The sequence below is a fragment of the Salvia miltiorrhiza genome, chromosome 1 (genome assembly GCF_028751815.1).
Source record: "Salvia miltiorrhiza cultivar Shanhuang (shh) chromosome 1, IMPLAD_Smil_shh, whole genome shotgun sequence".
NCBI lineage: Eukaryota > Viridiplantae > Streptophyta > Magnoliopsida > Lamiales > Lamiaceae > Salvia > Salvia miltiorrhiza.
This window is the reverse complement of record NC_080387.1, coordinates 1,805,658-1,821,365: the sequence shown is the minus strand read 5'-3', so window position 1 is coordinate 1,821,365 and position 15,708 is coordinate 1,805,658. Positions and strand designations below refer to the sequence as shown.

Sequence of the window (15,708 nt, the reverse complement as noted above, 5' to 3'; positions counted from 1 at the left end):
AAGTATTTTGCTAGGAAAGCTCTACACAAATCCTCCCATCCAGTAATAGCACCTCTGTCCAAACTCTTGAACCACTCCTTCGCTCTGTCCCTGAGAGAGAATCCAAACATCTTCATTCTGATGGCATCAGGTGGCATTCCATTCTGCTTAATAGTGTCGCAGATATCTAGGAACTGGGTAATGTGAGCATGCGGATTTTCAGAAGCCGCTCCACTAAACTGTTCAGCTTGCACCATGTTTATCAATCCCGGCTTCAGCTCGAACGTGTTAGCCTGCACAGTTGGTCCCCAGCTACCTCCTTGAAATTGATCAACCCGAGGCTGATACATGTGATTCAGTGGTGGCTCTGGTGGAGGAGTCCGGTTGCGCTCTCTCTCTTCGTCTAGCTGCCTCTGAAGGTGTGTCACGGCTCGCACAAGAGTTTCAAGGTCCATGTTATTCTGTTGCTCTGCCATTGCTTGCTTCTTCTTTTCGCGGTTGTCTCTTTTGTACTGCTTTTCGATTTCCAAGTTCAAAGGCACTAGATGTTCCTTTCCTTTGGATCTCGTGATCATACACGCCTGAGACAACAAACAAAAACAGAAATTTAAAAAACTAGAAAAATAAAAAAAATAAACTTATAACACCTGAAATAATGCTTAAGTCTAATTAGAAATATTAAAGTCAATTCTAAACAGTCCCCGGAAACGGCGCCAAAAAGTTGATCACTAAATTATTAGCAACAAATTACCGCAACTAACACGGTGCAGTTGTAGCACAAATTAAGTAACCGAGTATCGTATCCACAGGGACTATTATGACGAATCACTCTAAGTAATCCTAATTACACTCTAGTAATATTCAGGCAAACGAAAGAAGGAAGATTTAATTAACTTTAAACTAAAACGCAATTAACAATAATTAAAAAGACGTAGGAAAATTCGAATATTAAAAGACAACTGATCCTAGGGTAGTAAATTCATTAACTAAATCCACATAATAAATCTATTAATCCTATGTACCAGTTTAATCCAGTTATGATGAGAGATCACTTAATTAATCAATTACTCTCGCTAGAGCAGCAACGATCGTAGATTAGTAAATTATCTATCTCCGTTAGGTCTCAAGAAAATCTACTAACTCCCAATAGCTCCTAAGAATAGCTCCCTATGATCCACCTATCTCCGCTAGGTCTCAAGGTTAAAATCATATCATACATTCCTGAATCCGCTAAACAGTTATCTCCGCTAGGTCTCAAACCGAATAGCTAAACATGCAAACTATTGATCAGATAATTCACAAGAATTCAAGCACCAGGAATTATGAATCATAAACTGGAAGGCACAAAGGTATTAACAAATAAATCACATAAATTCAATCAACTATTTACAAACCCTAGAATCAGCTAAAGGAAACTAGCCAGACATGCTAAAATATAACATAAGCATAATTAAATAGAATGCAATTATAAAAACTAAATTGTATAAAAACCGAATGAAAAACTATTGTAGCGGCTTGAATCTTCAGTCTTGATCCAAGCCTTGAAAACTAGAAAGCAATGAAATTCTGAAAGCTAGAAAACTGAAAAATAAAATCTGGGAACCCTGAATAGGTCAAAAGATGACCTATATATAGTGCCAGGGTAAAACTACAGAGTATGAGCTCGAACAGACTTTGAAAAACGCATAAAAACGCATAAAGGCGGACAGACGGCGACCCCTCGGCGGGCATCCGGCGGTCGCCGGTTTCTTCACGGTTTTTCCTCTTTACGCGGCGGGCGCCCGGCGGGCGCCGGCCGATCGCCAGCCACGCCGATTTCTCGGCGGGCTGAGCGGCGGTCGCCGGCTGGGTCGCCGGCCCGTGCCTAGTATTTCCTCTTCTGTCGGCGGTCGCCGGCTGGGTCGCCGGTTGATCGCCGGCAACTCCGTTTCCTCCTTTTCTCGAGCTCTTCAAGCTCGTTTCATCGATTTTCGCATCTGGAACACTTGTAACTTGATATTTGGATCTTCAACATCCATATGTAGCTTTCAAAACACTCAAACCTATAGCAAAATGACCAAAACCATACCCAAAAGCAATATCACAAAAGAATATGAAACTTAAACCAAATGATATCACAACCAAGCATAATTCTAGCACTTTGAACACTTAAACACTCCTAAAAACAATGCAAAATGAGTGTTTATCATTGGTCTTCCTCCCACTTAATCTGTGCCCAAGCCTGAATCAACACGTCCTCCATGGTCTTGCACGGGTACTTGGTGAGAGTTTTATAAAGATCCGAGCCGGGCAATAGACCCTTGCGAAAAGCGGTGACAGCGGTTTGCTCGCTACAGTTGGTGATTGACACATTCTCCTTGTTGAAACCTCCAATGTAGTCTCGAAGGGGTTCTCCATGTCTTTGAACAATGGCGTACAAGTCCTCCGAGATCTTCTCCAATTTCCTGCTACTTGCATACTGCTGGACAAAAACATCAGTTAGTTGGGCAAAAGAGCTAATAGAGTTATTCGGGAGATTCGTATACCACTGGAGGGCCGATCCTATTAGACTTGAACTGTAACACCCCGTACTTTTCCTTATGTTGTGATATAGTGTCTTAGCACTATTGAGAGTACTGAGATGTCGAGATGCGAGACTACTTTTTTTTTTGTGACCAGATAAGACATTATGTCTTTTAAATAGTGATACGAGTGAATAAACCGATGATGGAGTTAGAGTGATGAGATTCGAGAAATGAGCTGAGATAGAGATGCTGATTGAATTGAGTTAAGATTTTATTTTATTTCCGACTACCGGGAATAGAATTACCGGATATTGAGTTATCAGAGTTTGACTGTCCTATTAAGAAAATAGGAATAATGAGTTGGAAATAGAGCCGAGGAAGAAAGAGTGAGAACCTTGATGAAAAGAGTCGGTCCGAGAGACGTCTAGTTTGTTTGTTTTGCCGACTGCTTTGATGTGACATTATGTGAATTTACGTGACTGATTGATTATGTGATTTTCGTGATGTGTGTCACTGTGACCGAGTTATTATGATTTTTATTTGAGACTTTAGCATTTGGAATTTTGATTAAGTTTCCAAAGCAAGTATGGTTTATTTTTATCGAGAAATCGAATGATGCCGGTTTATGAAAATTTTTCTAAGCATAATTTTTTTTAAATTATTTTTCCTACGAAGAGGAATATTACAATTGAGTGAGTGCACTAATAATAGTGCTATAATTATTATTTTGGTCACATGAATAATTATACTATGGTATTCTATTAATGAGTGACTTTTCCATAGTTATTGTGATTTTTATTTGATCACCCTTCTCACACTTTATTTTAATTTCTCTACCACATGTTATATTCCTCAAATTACTAAGTGTAGAGATTGGGAGAGTAGAGATTGAGAGTATATTATTGAGAGAGTAGGGATTTAGAGTGTAGAGATTAGAGAGAGAGAAGTGTAGAGATTAGAGTGAGAGAGAGATTAGAGTGAGAGGGATCATGCTTTAATTGCCAAATATTCCCTAAGATTTACAAATCTCTTTAAAGATACACAAGATCAATTCAAATCTTGCAAAGCTAATTTCTCTCTCTCCCTCACTTGAAATTTTCGACAACATCACCTCTTTTCCTCACACACATTTTCACCCAACACACACTAATCTCCTTCATCTCTCATTTCCACCATTTTCCTCCATTGATGAAAACCTTCGAAGCTTCCAACAATATTACCAAACACCTCAAACCACTCTAATATCTTCTATAAACACATTCTAGCCACTTTTAATCAAGAGAATCCTTGAAGAAGAAGCTCCAAAGTTAGAGTGAGAAAGTGAGAATTTTGGTGAGAATTTGGGTAAGTGGCCATGTTTTTCTATAATTCTTGATTGAAGGATGTTGTGTGAGTGTATTCTTGAAAGATGAAGCAAGAAAATTACCCCCTCCCTATTTTCTAAATTTTCGAAAAAGTGGGTCTCCACCCCTTCAAAAATTTTCTTTTTCTTTTCTTGATTTGGGGTGAGAAAAATGAGAGTTATGTGATGTGTATTGATGATTGAGGTATGTTGTGAAATATGTGCCGTGAGATGTGAAACTTTGAAGGGAGTTAGTTTACCCAAAAGGGGAACTTTTGAGTCAAAGAGTTAATAGATAAATTGATGATGTAAATGAGTCTATGAGATGTATATGATGATGATTGATGGAGTAATTTAAGTATATGATGTCAATTGGAGTCTTTGACGTGAGTTAGTTTACTAAAATTAGGGATATGTGTATATATGCCCTTATTTGTGAATTGATGGTTTTGATGTGAGATTAATTGGTTAAAAATGAAAGATCTATGAGTGGATTAAAGATTCATATGTGTTTATAAATTTTGAAAGAGTTTAGTTTAGTAAAAATTAGGACTTTTTGGTCTATGTGTTATTTAAGTGATTTTGCTTAAGATATATGTTTTTAAGCATGATAGTAGTGTCTTTGTATATTTGATTAAGTCTATTGTAGGCTAAATAAAATTTTGGCTTAGTTTAGTTTGTATGAGTTTTGAGTTCTTGTATGATGTGAGTTTGATGCTTGATAAAATGAGGTCTAATTGCTCTATGATCATTATGTGAACTTTTGCCATGTTTTGTTAAGAGTTTTATGTTGATACATGGATTTTCATTAAAATCTAGTTTATATGATAAAGAGAGAAGGAATATGTGAATAATGAGTTATATGATGTAAAAGATCATATTTGAGTATTTGAGTAACTTTGAGCATGAGATTGAAAAGAGAATTTGTTTGATGCGTTCGTTGAAGTGTTTTCTATGAGATTTGAGTTGATGATGAAAGAAAAGAGTCGAGATTGAGTATTATGAGTTTTATGTTGTACTTGAATGTTTTTAAGTGCTTAAAGTGAGCTTTGATGAGTTTACTTCGTTTAAATGATGAGTTGAGCATGTTTGCTTGTGTGTATGATTCGGAGTCGTTTTTCACGACGCACTGACCTACTGTTTTCGAGGGGTTTTTGATACCCAAACACCCTGAAATTTTTATGGTAAGTATATTTGAGAGTTTTGAACCTACCGGTAAAATTTCAATTCATTTGGACTTCGTTTGCTATTTTTATAAAATGTAAAACTAAAACTGCTACGTTCTGCCGAATTGTTCGGTGAGTAGCCAATGGAGTCACCTTTTCCAGTAGCTTTCCTTAGCATTCTGGAACCAAAATTTTTATGGTTGAGACCTGAGTGTCTTAGATAAGTAACCACCAAATTTCAGACCTTTTTGACAACGTTTACTATTTTTCAAAAATCAAACTTTTCGGTTGCTAAAAACTGCCGAATATGGTAGACTGTAGTAAAACAGTCATATCTCCTAAACTACTTGGAGTTGTTGATCCTACTTTTTTTTAAATGAAACTAGACTCCAAGAGGTTTCTTTTGGTACAAGTTACGACCCCAGACGAGTTCTTTACAGAGTCTGGTGAGGTTTTAAAGTTGAGTCAGTGCAGAGTGAAGTTTGTTTTTGACTTGTCTATGTGTGTTTTTCATATGCTTAAGTGTTTATACTTGTTTATGTGCTTGATTGCTATGAGTTTGAGCCGAGTTGAGAGTTAAGTCGATAATAGGACGTGTGAATCCTTAGAACCCGAGTATACCTAGGGATTGAGTTTTAATGGGTAAATAGACGTTGAGTGAGAAGTTATAGTTGAGATGAGTTTGGATTCAGAAATTGAGTTTCTGACTAAGGTTTGTTTTATCACATGAACCTTCGATGACGATAATGATGATTTATGAAGACCGAGCGAGACGAAGAAGTAAGTCGCCTGTTTTCTTTCCGAAACTAGCGAAGGACTTCAGGTGGGCAATATTTTGAGTATATGTTTATCATATGAGCTTTCTAAAATGATTTTATGATGTTATGAGATTAACAAATGCTTTGAGATAAATGATATTTGAGAACTGTTTGACTTGCCAATTTTTGATGTTGAGCTTGTATGTTACCATCTACTGATGAGACGAATTCGGTCCTGCCACAAACGGGATTTTGTGCACAGAGGTGACTGTGAGCCGTCTTCGGGTCGGCCGGTCACGGTACTCGAGAGGGAGGCCTACTTCTCGGTACCTTTGGTGATAAATTGTAGATGTGGTACTTACATGTTGAGTATTTTGATTGCGCAATCGTTCATTTGATATTTATGATGCATATGTTTGAGATTCAGCTTTCACAGGTTTATTTATACTAAAATCCCTGTGATTTGCTTAAAACTGTGGCAAGTTCAATTTATAGCTCTAAGAGCACCTTTCTTGTTTTTCGGCGTTTGCCCACTGAGTATTATGTACTCACGCCCTGCATGTATTTCTAAATGTGCAGGCTAAGCGAGGAGTGAGATTGGTCTGGTGCTGGTGGAGGAACGTTTCAATCGTTTTGATCATATTTAATATTGCCTTTATGTTAATTAGAGTTTGATGTTTGAGATACTTAGTTTTCTTTTGAAACCAGCCAATACACTCACGGTTATGTGTCTTCATACATATAATCGGTTCGCCTTTTGCTGCGATACTCTGCTTATTATTCTTCCTTATGAAAAATGAGCAATACCTGTTTTGTTTTTGATCGTGAAATTCCTGATAATTAAAAAGTTATAACGACGTTGACGAGTTTACCCTTGGGTTCATTTATGACGATTTTCCTTAGCATGCTTTGATGCGAGCTTCCGCTTGATGTTCGATCTATTCTTCTTATCTTTTATTCTTTTAAAAATAGTCGTATCGATACTCGTACCCCACTATCACTAGTGTCGGGAATCGGGCTGCGACAGGATGGTATCAGAGCAGGTCATCTGCTCTGAGTCTATTGCTTGACTAAGTTGAACCCTTGATTGCTCCTACTCTTTTAAAATTGAGTACTAGTCTAATTTGAATTCTTAGACTAGTTTGAGAGAGTCAGTTCGAAACGAAACCCCAGCACCCCATCTCCTCCGGCTTAACGAGGTAAGAGGTTGATGTTGTTTCTTGTTGCTTTCCTGTTGAGAGCTGAGTTTGATTCACTAATGAGTTGTGTATTGTTTTGATGGCGGAAATGTTTGAGGTGATGGATTCTGATATGAGGCAGTTGTTGTGCCACCACTTCCCGAGGAGCTGTTTTCGATTGCACCTTCACCCCCAGCTGATCCGATTCCAGTTTCATCTGAACCTCAGATTGAGCGAGTGCCCTATGATCCTTATCCGAGGGTCGTTCCCTTACCGGAGCCGGGAACGTTGGAGTTTCAGTTATTTATGCATCCAGTTTTCTACCCACCGTCCCGAGATGCCCAGGAGGGAGGATCTCGGCCAGCCCTGCTCGACAGCGACGAGGAGGACCCCGATGAGGAGACTCTGGAGATGACGGTCGGCTATGGACGGACCCAGCCACTGCAGCGTCATACTACTACCGATAGAGTTGAGACATGGGTACCTGTTCCTGAGGTGCCGGTTTATGGTCCGATGGTGGACACCGATGTCGAGGATGAGCCGAGCGATGATAGCGTCTACCGACTGATTGACGAGTATGAGAGTCAGGAGTCAGAGCCGAGCAAGGAGACGGAGCCGAGTGAAGATATGGAGGTTGACGAGGCGACGAGCAGGATTTCAGGAGACGATAGCTAGTTAGCACGTGTATCTAGTAGACACGTACATATGTATAGATGTATAGTTGAATTTATATATATATATATATAGGTAGAGAAGCATAGTATAGTGCGTATTAGTAGATAGTGTATATCTATAGACGCTTAGTACTAATGATGCTTGTATAGCTAGAGCATCATTTTAGTGTTAGGACCTTTGTACATAGGATCCTACTTTTGGTAAAAGACCTCGAGAGAGAGGCAATTTTCCTTATATATATATATATATACAGAGATGTAGATGATTAGTGAGTTCCACTACCTTTATCAGATCTTTGAGAATGATGATGTTGATGCTTGATGATAAATGAGAAATAGAGGTTGATGAGAATTACGAACGATGATAGACGAAAAATAGAGTAGACGAGAATCTTGAAAATTTTGAGATCGCACATGAGATATAGAAGTGAAGTGAGAAAAAGAGAAATTGCATTTAGTAATGACGAACGATTAGTTTCGAGGCCTATAGTTATATGATTCGTTTTCCTTATAGTATACCTCCGAGAAGAAGAGGGAACGGAAGGAACATAAATCGAGAAGAAGATAAAGAAGAGGAGCAGAGAGACCAACAGTTGAGATAATACGACGAGAGTTAGAGATTTCATCACGATTTATAGACACGACCCCAAATAGGACGAACGTATTATGGAGACTTCATGGGATGCATAGATGCTATTGACCAATTGTACTTTGAAATAGAGGTACTTTCACCGGGACCGCGCGTATCATCGCTAGAGTAGTCATGAGAGTAGGCTTATTAAGTCCCTATCCCGCTTGGTCGTATTTAAATTTTTCTGCATCCATTTGAACTCCAACAGGAGATGAATTAATTGCTATTGAGAAATTTTTCCAGATCCACTGTGTTCGAGCCTAAGTCGTTTGTGTTGGAAATCCTTACCCCTTGCTTTAACAGTGGACAATTTATTCATTTTCCACTTAGTGGATTGCTTCTACTCCCAATATTGATTTACTTCCATCATATCATATCTCAGTTTTATTCTAGTTCTGTTCTAGCTTTTGATCTTCCTTTGATTGTAACTTCTTCATTATCCTTGAGATAGCACTGGCTATTATGGAATCATTCCATAACTTGAGCTCGTCTTGTTCAAGATCAGACATTTTTATTCATCACATCCTATTCCCTACCACATCCGACAAGAGTTAGGAATGTCTAGGTAACTAGGATGGCATAACAAGAGGAGTGATTGGGAGAACCACGATTTATGAGAGCAATCGTAGGATATAATTATTACGGGACGAGCACAACTTTTCGACCATGAATTTTCTTTTATTAGCCAGTTATGCAGAAAGCTAACCATTTCGAGAATGAGAATAAGTGATGCTAAGACAGAGTAGGCAGTAGCAGATTCAAGAAGATCAAGATGACAGGTTAGAGCAGATAATGTATTCCACGATAGCAGACTGAGATGACGACTAGTATAGATGTAGCATCGTCGTAGTATTAGGGGATGTTTTATTTTCGTTATGCCCCGCAATTAGTAAGAGTTCTCGGGAGAGAAAATTTTCTTAAGTGTTCATATGACGATGACCAGAGTCTCTATGCTTGAGTAGAGTTTTGATCTGATGTTGCGATGATAGACATGAAATATGTCTTTGACGTTGAGTTATGAGAATTTAGAAAATAGTATGATGTTGAGTAAGAGTTTTATGATTTGTGAGTTATGAGAATTAGTTCTAAGGTTGATATGTGTTCCCTTAGACTTTTGTCGAGGAAGAAAAATCGATTGAAGAAAGAAATAGAGTTGATAATATAAGATAAGGCAATAAAACCGTAGCTGTATACGATCGTCAGTTTCGTGACTTGGTTCGGTGTGCCACATATCGAGAAGAGATGAACGAGAAGATGTCAGAATAGTTCCGATCAGGTTTGAGACAAGAGATTCGAGTCGATTTAACGAGTCAGAGTACGTGTATGTGTACTGAAGCATTAAATAGAGCGCTAGATATGGAACTAACAAAGCAGCCAGAGAAGGCGATTCAAGCTTCAGCACCCCAATCGAATTAGAGCATCCAAACGTGAAATCCACCTTTTTCCGGACGAGGGCAAGAAGGAAAGAGAAAATGGGACGACCGAAGTCAAGGCCCTAAGAAGCCGTGGCAGAGTCAGAATGTGCCACCGCCATATCAGAACTGAGACAAATAGCCTTATGTTGGCCCAGCTGCCCCAGCAGCAGTCTTTCAAGGACCGCGAGGGATATCGCCTTGCCCGAAGAGCAATAAACTACGTTTGGGAGGGTGTAAAATGGGACAATATACTTGCTACACCTGCGAAAGGGTTGGACACTACTCGAACCAGTGTCCGAATCGGCAGCAAAGTGGAAGCGGAGAACGACCGAGTCAGTTTTGGCCGCAACTCGAAAGCAATGGAGGGAACTCTACCGCTACCTCTACCACAGCGACAACAGCCAGCCTATCGACCACGTCAGTCAAGAAGGCAACCACCAGCCCCGTAGATGAATTAATCCCATCACCAGATATTGTTCGCGCTTGAGCAGAAAGCACCGGACAAGAATCGAGGAAATTTGACAGGTATAGGCGAGATGAAAGGTGTGCCCAGAGTATTTTTGTTCGATACTGAACGTAGAGCCTGCTCCACAACCTCTAAAGAGTAACCACACCCATAGGCAGAACTACTACGGTTTCGCACGTGTGCCCTAACTTAGAATTTAAGTTAGAATCGATTAAGCTCGAGGCAAGAGACCTGAGATTGATGCCTATGTGACACTTGGATATAATTTTGGAATGGACTGGTTACAGGAAAACCATGCGAAGATACAATGCAAGGAGAGACGGATATCTTTTCAGCCACTTGGCCAAGAACCTACTTCCTTCATTAGCATTAAGAGAAAATGAAAGAAGACGCCGATCATATCGGTACTACAAGCAAGGAAACTCTTGCGAAGAAAAGATACAACAGCGCACGTTGTATATTTGAACCAGAGAGACGAATCCAAGGCGAACGTTTATGACGTACCCGTCGTGCGAGAGTACAAAGATGTTTTCCTGAAACTTTACCAGGATTACCACCAGATCGACAATTTGAGTTTACGATTGACCTTGAACCCGGTACCGCACCGACGTCGAAAGTGCCGTATAGAGTGGCCCATGTAGAGTTGCAAGAGTTAAAGCTGCAACTCCAAGAACTTCTAGAGATGGGTAGATTCTTTTGACGTTGGAGACAACGTTTTCTGTAAGTTCTCCCTATCTTGGGGAGTGTATCGTTTTCGAATAAAGGAAAGTTCAAACCGAGATATATAGGACCTTATGATATATTAGAGAAGGTAGGCCCTGTAGCCTATAAACTAGCGTTGCCTCCGAGCTTCGCGAACGTCTATGACGTTTTCCATGTTTCTCAATTGAGAAAGTACATGTTTGATCCAAAACACGTCATCCATCAAGAAGAAGTATCCCTGGAATCAGATTTGAGCTATGAAGAGAGACCTGATGCTATTTTGGACCGGAAGATCCAACAATTAAGGAACAAGTCGATTCCTTTGGTGAAAATCCAATGGAGACATCACGGTCAAGAAGAATCAACATAGGAACTTGACGAGAAGATGAAAGAGAAGTATCCAGAGCTTTTTCCCGAAGATGAATAACTCAAATTTCGGGACGAAATTTTTTTTAAGGGGGGTAGGATGTAACACCCCGTACTTTTCCTTATGTTGTGATATAGTGTCTTAGCACTATTGAGAGTACTGAGATGTCGAGATGCGAGACTACTTTTTTTTTTGTGACCAGATAAGACATTATGTCTTTTAAATAGTGATACGAGTGAATAAACCGATGATGGAGTTAGAGTGATGAGATTCGAGAAATGAGCTGAGATAGAGATGCTGATTGAATTGAGTTAAGATTTTATTTTATTTCCGACTACCGGGAATAGAATTACCGGATATTGAGTTATCAGAGTTTGACTGTCCTATTAAGAAAATAGGAATAATGAGTTGGAAATAGAGCCGAGGAAGAAAGAGTGAGAACCTTGATGAAAAGAGTCGGTCCGAGAGACGTCTAGTTTGTTTGTTTTGCCGACTGCTTTGATGTGACATTATGTGAATTTACGTGACTGATTGATTATGTGATTTTCGTGATGTGTGTCACTGTGACCGAGTTATTATGATTTTTATTTGAGACTTTAGCATTTGGAATTTTGATTAAGTTTCCAAAGCAAGTATGGTTTATTTTTATCGAGAAATCGAATGATGCCGGTTTATGAAAATTTTTCTAAGCATAATTTTTTTAAATTATTTTTCCTACGAAGAGGAATATTACAATTGAGTGAGTGCACTAATAATAGTGCTATAATTATTATTTTGGTCACATGAATAATTATACTATGGTATTCTATTAATGAGTGACTTTTCCATAGTTATTGTGATTTTTATTTGATCACCCTTCTCACACTTTATTTTAATTTCTCTACCATATGTTATATTCCTCAAATTACTAAGTGTAGAGATTGGGAGAGTAGAGATTGAGAGTATATTATTGAGAGAGTAGGGATTTAGAGTGTAGAGATTAGAGAGAGAGAAGTGTAGAGATTAGAGTGAGAGAGAGATTAGAGTGAGAGGGATCATGCTTTAATTGCCAAATATTCCCTAAGATTTACAAATCTCTTTAAAGATACACAAGATCAATTCAAATCTTGCAAAGCTAATTTCTCTCTCTCCCTCACTTGAAATTTTCGACAACATCACCTCTTTTCCTCACACACATTTTCACCCAACACACACTAATCTCCTTCATCTCTCATTTCCACCATTTTCCTCCATTGATGAAAACCTTCGAAGCTTCCAACAATATTACCAAACACCTCAAACCACTCTAATATCTTCTATAAACACATTCTAGCCACTTTTAATCAAGAGAATCCTTGAAGAAGAAGCTCCAAAGTTAGAGTGAGAAAGTGAGAATTTTGGTGAGAATTTGGGTAAGTGGCCATGTTTTTCTATAATTCTTGATTGAAGGATGTTGTGTGAGTGTATTCTTGAAAGATGAAGCAAGAAAATTACCCCCTCCCTATTTTCTAAATTTTCGAAAAAGTGGGTCTCCACCCCTTCAAAAATTTTCTTTTTCTTTTCTTGATTTGGGGTGAGAAAAATGAGAGTTATGTGATGTGTATTGATGATTGAGGTATGTTGTGAAATATGTGCCGTGAGATGTGAAACTTTGAAGGGAGTTAGTTTACCCAAAAGGGGAACTTTTGAGTCAAAGAGTTAATAGATAAATTGATGATGTAAATGAGTCTATGAGATGTATATGATGATGATTGATGGAGTAATTTGAGTATATGATGTCAATTGGAGTCTTTGACGTGAGTTAGTTTACTAAAATTAGGGATATGTGTATAAATGCCCTTATTTGTGAATTGATGGTTTTGATGTGAGATTAATTGGTTAAAAATGAAAGATCTATGAGTGGATTAAAGATTCATATGTGTTTATAAATTTTGAAAGAGTTTAGTTTAGTAAAAATTAGGACTTTTTGGTCTATGTGTTATTTAAGTGATTTTGCTTAAGATATATGTTTTTAAGCATGATAGTAGTGTCTTTGTATATTTGATTAAGTCTATTGTAGGCTAAATAAAATTTTGGCTTAGTTTAGTTTGTATGAGTTTTGAGTTCTTGTATGATGTGAGTTTGATGCTTGATAAAATGAGGTCTAATTGCTCTATGATCATTATGTGAACTTTTGCCATGTTTTGTTAAGAGTTTTATGTTGATACATGGATTTTCATTAAAATCTAGTTTATATGATAAAGAGAGAAGGAATATGTGAATAATGAGTTATATGATGTAAAAGATCATATTTGAGTATTTGAGTAACTTTGAGCATGAGATTGAAAAGAGAATTTGTTTGATGCGTTCGTTGAAGTGTTTTCTATGAGATTTGAGTTGATGATGAAAGAAAAGAGTCGAGATTGAGTATTATGAGTTTTATGTTGTACTTGAATGTTTTTAAGTGCTTAAAGTGAGCTTTGATGAGTTTACTTCGTTTAAATGATGAGTTGAGCATGTTTGCTTGTGTGTATGATTCGGAGTCGTTTTTCACGACGCACTGACCTACTGTTTTCGAGGGGTTTTTGATACCCAAACACCCTGAAATTTTTATGGTAAGTATATTTGAGAGTTTTGAACCTACCGGTAAAATTTCAAGTCATTTGGACTTCGTTTGCTATTTTTATAAAATGTAAAACTAAAACTGCTACGTTCTGCCGAATTGTTCGGTGAGTAGCCAATGGAGTCACCTTTTCCAGTAGCTTTCCTTAGCATTCTGGAACCCAAATTTTTATGGTTGAGACCTGAGTGTCTTAGATAAGTAACCACCAAATTTCAGACCTTTTTGACAACGTTTACTATTTTTCAAAAATCAAACTTTTCGGTTGCTAAAAACTGCCGAATATGGTAGACTGTAGTAAAACAGTCATATCTCCTAAACTACTTGGAGTTGTTGATCCTACTTTTTTTTAAATGAAACTAGACTCCAAGAGGTTTCTTTTGGTACAAGTTACGACCCCAGACGAGTTCTTTACAGAGTCTGGTGAGGTTTTAAAGTTGAGTCAGTGCAGAGTGAAGTTTGTTTTTGACTTGTCTATGTGTGTTTTTCATATGCTTAAGTGTTTATACTTGTTTATGTGCTTGATTGCTATGAGTTTGAGCCGAGTTGAGAGTTAAGTCGATAATAGGACGTGTGAATCCTTAGAACCCGAGTATACCTAGGGATTGAGTTTTAATGGGTAAATAGACGTTGAGTGAGAAGTTATAGTTGAGATGAGTTTGGATTCAGAAATTGAGTTTCTGACTAAGGTTTGTTTTATCACATGAACCTTCGATGACGATAATGATGATTTATGAAGACCGAGCGAGACGAAGAAGTAAGTCGCCTGTTTTCTTTCCGAAACTAGCGAAGGACTTCAGGTGGGCAATATTTTGAGTATATGTTTATCATATGAGCTTTCTAAAATGATTTTATGATGTTATGAGATTAACAAATGCTTTGAGATAAATGATATTTGAGAACTGTTTGACTTGCCAATTTTTGATGTTGAGCTTGTATGTTACCATCTACTGATGAGACGAATTCGGTCCTGCCACAAACGGGATTTTGTGCACAGAGGTGACTGTGAGCCGTCTTCGGGTCGGCCGGTCACGGTACTCGAGAGGGAGGCCTACTTCTCGGTACCTTTGGTGATAAATTGTAGATGTGGTACTTACATGTTGAGTATTTTGATTGCGCAATCGTTCATTTGATATTTATGATGCATATGTTTGAGATTCAGCTTTCACAGGTTTATTTATACTAAAATCCCTGTGATTTGCTTAAAACTGTGGCAAGTTCAATTTATAGCTCTAAGAGCACCTTTCTTGTTTTTCGGCGTTTGCCCACTGAGTATTATGTACTCACGCCCTGCATGTATTTCTAAATGTGCAGGCTAAGCGAGGAGTGAGATTGGTCTGGTGCTGGTGGAGGAACGTTTCAATCGTTTTGATCATATTTAATATTGCCTTTATGTTAATTAGAGTTTGATGTTTGAGATACTTAGTTTTCTTTTGAAACCAGCCAATACACTCACGGTTATGTGTCTTCATACATATAATCGGTTCGCCTTTTGCTGCGATACTCTGCTTATTATTCTTCCTTATGAAAAATGAGCAATACCTGTTTTGTTTTTGATCGTGAAATTCCTGATAATTAAAAAGTTATAACGACGTTGACGAGTTTACCCTTGGGTTCATTTATGACGATTTTCCTTAGCATGCTTTGATGCGAGCTTCCGCTTGATGTTCGATCTATTCTTCTTATCTTTTATTCTTTTAAAAATAGTCGTATCGATACTCGTACCCCACTATCACTAGTGTCGGGAATCGGGCTGCGACAGGATGGTATCAGAGCAGGTCATCTGCTCTGAGTCTATTGCTTGACTAAGTTGAACCCTTGATTGCTCCTACTCTTTTAAAATTGAGTACTAGTCTAATTTGAATTCTTAGACTAGTTTGAGAGAGTCAGTTCGAAACGAAACCCCAGCACCCCATCTCCTCCGGCTTAACGAGGTAAGAGGTTGATG

General features: G+C 38.2%; 2 long non-coding RNA genes across 2 annotated transcripts; both read left to right on the top strand.

Moving 5' to 3' along the window:
- The first annotated feature begins 3,617 nt into the window (after positions 1-3,617).
- Positions 3,618-6,606, top strand: LOC131007237 (uncharacterized). Its single transcript, XR_009095993.1, has 3 exons — positions 3,618-3,827; positions 5,754-5,814; positions 6,329-6,606. It is a non-coding gene; the product is annotated as an uncharacterized LOC131007237 (long non-coding RNA).
- A 5,757-nt stretch (positions 6,607-12,363) lies between these two features.
- Positions 12,364-15,352, top strand: LOC131007236 (uncharacterized). The gene is made up of 3 exons (XR_009095992.1): positions 12,364-12,573; positions 14,500-14,560; positions 15,075-15,352. It is a non-coding gene; the product is annotated as an uncharacterized LOC131007236 (long non-coding RNA).
- The last annotated feature ends 356 nt before the right edge of the window (positions 15,353-15,708 follow it).